This window comes from Metopolophium dirhodum, chromosome 2, assembly GCF_019925205.1.
Source record: "Metopolophium dirhodum isolate CAU chromosome 2, ASM1992520v1, whole genome shotgun sequence".
NCBI classification, from domain to species: domain Eukaryota; kingdom Metazoa; phylum Arthropoda; class Insecta; order Hemiptera; family Aphididae; genus Metopolophium; species Metopolophium dirhodum.
In genome coordinates this window covers 29,077,798-29,081,328 of record NC_083561.1, presented here as the reverse complement: position 1 = coordinate 29,081,328, position 3,531 = coordinate 29,077,798, and positions in this window count along the sequence as shown.

Genomic DNA, 3,531 nt, shown 5'->3' with positions numbered 1-3,531 from the left:
AAACAGAAATAATACGTACGACTTTCTAGATCTAAATAAAAAATACAAATAAATTTATATTAATAATGGTTAATTTTTATATTAATTGGCTTAATAGTTATTAAATATATGAAAAATAAATTGTATTCATTTAAGTTACTATTATCATATTACGTTAGCAAAAGGTAATATTTAGTCGCCAAAGTAATCACTATTTACAATATACAAGTCCAGTACTCGAAATGGGAGGGAGGACGCAGGGAGATGGAGCTCCTCTTCAATTTTTTTTATATTTTGAGCGTACTCCCTCAAATTACTTTCTTCAGAACAGGGGGACAGAACATTTTATTTTGTTGAAATAATATTGTATTTTTTATTTCGTGTCTTCGTAAAGTTGTAACTATTTAATTTAATAAATAAAAATGCCGTGTCACAGTGTTTGTTATTGAACTCTTCCGAAACGGCTTGACCGATTTTGATCAAATTTTCTGTGTATATTTGGTAGGTCTGAAAATACTTTTTAGGCTAATTTAAAAAGGGAATTGATCGCCCCCGGGAGGTGCTCAAACAGGAGTTTTGAGATTTACGATAGAAATGTTTGTTTATTAATGGTTGTTATGGGTTATAGGATTTGAGAATAATATTTATTTTATTTATTATAATTATTATTATTATTATTATTATTTATTTATTTATTTATTTATTTATGAAAGCAAATAGGTATGCGCGTTCAAATGATTCAAGACCCATCCGCTGAAATATTCTCAAAACAACTGTTAGATATCGGCGACGGAAAAGTAGCTTGAATACTACATGAAAATACTGGATGCATAAAATTACCAAACGATTTCTGCACAATCATTAATTCGCTAAATGATTTCATTGTCTAGATATTTCCCGATATACACACACAATACTTGAACCATGAGTGGATGGCAGAACGAGCAGCAAAAAATGTGGTTGTCAACAATTTGAATTTCAAAATACAACAGTTCATACCGTGGGACTTTGTGTCATACAAATCTATCGATACAGTTTGCGATACCAATGAAAATGTAAATTATCCAGCAGGGTTTTTGAACTCATTGGATTTGCTAGGCATGCCACCACGCCATTTACAACTGAAGGTTGGGTCTCCTATTATAACTTCGTAATTTGAACCCACAAAGGCTGTGCAATGGCACACGATTAGTCATTAAAAAATTTATGAAAAACGTTATCGTTACCAGTATTTTGAATGACAAGTTCCGAGGAGAATATAGTAATACACTACCACGAATCTCTATTATTACCACAGATGTCCCAATTGAATTCAAACTGGTTCAATTTCCAATTAGATTGGCATTTGCAATTGTACAACACACCAACACACAATTACAATAATTTAGTTATTTTTTATTTGACTACCGAAATATTCATTACATATTAGACATGCACACACTTATGTGCGTTTACTTTACACACACTTACAAGTCACTTTGATGTCATCATGTTAAATCACCTATATTAATTTCCTTTAAACACGACCGACTGCAGCCCCCTTTAAAACTAAAATTAATTTGAGATCAAATAATAAAAGTTCTAATTAGTTCTAATAAACTTCAAAAAAATGATGTAATACAATTATTTATTTGTTAGATACAATAATCTTACCTTTAAGTACACCTTTTCTATCAGTCACCGCTATTAAATTTAAAAATAATTAAATCAAAATTATATAAAGTTATACATGAGTAGATTTACCGTAATAAATTGATTACTTGAATGGTTCATTAATATCTTATGATCCATCACTAAATCTTACTAATTATTTCGTATGTACTATTTAAGATACTATCCTACTAACTTTAATAATTTATAAATACGACAAGTCGACTTTCTGAATCATCACATCTGATTTTCTCGGTAAAATAATTTGTTTGCGTCATTGAATTAATTTTTGAATTGTTATGCTATTTTTATAAAATGTTTATAAAATTGATTCCTTTGGACTTTATCATGCAGTTACTAACGCCGCAGCGAATTGCAATGTTGTGTGGTAATGAAAACAAATATTTACCGCTTATTCAGTGTAATAAAATGAGAACTTTATCCTGTCATTGTTGAAGAACAGAAATTTTTTGCAATTAATTTAATTGACTTGAATAACTAAGTGTACCTATATTTTCTATAACTTCTTCATCGTAACTTCTATCACTAGAATAAGATCTGTCTCTGATCTGACTTCTATCAAACCTGTCATATTGTCTATTAATATATTTGGTCGTAACTTACTATTATCTCCATATTAATTGTGATTATTTGTTTTATTGTAGTTTCTGTCAGTGCTCAATTCTTTATTACTAAAATCTGATCTATTCGGATGCGGACTAGTGTTTTTAGTTTCTTTTGTAACTTTGGCTTCTCACTTATGTCTATTTCATAAGTTATCTTTAAAGCCTCTATCAGTAGATACCTGCTTCTGTCATTGCTATTTTCTCTGTTATTGGAACTAATTTTAAAATGTACCTTTTTGATATAGTTATTTAATTGAATATTGCACTTAATAGTTATGCTTAACTGTAATTCAATTTTTTCAAATTCTTGAATTTTTTTGTACTTCACAGGACTATGCTTGAGTAGTATCAAATATCTCAAGAATTTGGAAATATGGTATTTAACATTTAAGTATGTTAATAGATTCCAAATATCAGATTTTAAATAACAGGATTATTAAAGAACAAAAGGGTCACCCCCTATAAAAAAAATAAAGGTGACCTGTGGAGACACTAACTTCTGTTTTTCAAATCTTTTACTTTAAATTACTAATTGGATATGTTTGTACCCAATTCAAAATTTTGCAATAAATAACTGCATTATTGAAGAAAAAAAGGAGGTGAGCCTGATAGGTGAATCAAGATGTATACTTATTATTTATATATGTGGGCATATATTTTAATTAAGATGGGTCAGACTAAATATTATCAGATATAAGTTTTACCCTTATATAATACATAATATACAATATACAATATACATAATACTCATGCTTTAAAAAGTAAAAACTATTATGAGCTCAAAATTTTTTGTAGACTTGTAGACATTACAACGTATTGTAACATAATAAAAAAAACATTTTAATGAATTAAGAATTAATAATTATACAAATTACAGTTATCTACTAAAAGTGAGATAAATGAGCTGAAAAAGCAATCTAAAGTACGACCGACTGCAGCCCCCTTTAAAACTAAAATTAATTTGAGATCAAATTATTAAAGTTCTAATTTGATCTAATATATTTCAAAAATGTATTTGTTAGTTACAATAATCTTACTTTTAAGTATATTGTTTTTCTCATTCAATCCTATTCAATTTAAAAATAATTAAATCAAAATTATATACAGTTATGCATGAGTAGATTTACCGTAAGAAATTGATTACTTGAATGGTTCATTAATCTCTTATGATACATCACTAAATCTTACTAAAAATTTCGTATGTACTATTTAAGATACTTTCCTAATATCTTTAATAATTTATAAATACGACTAGTCGACTTTCAAATGAAAATCA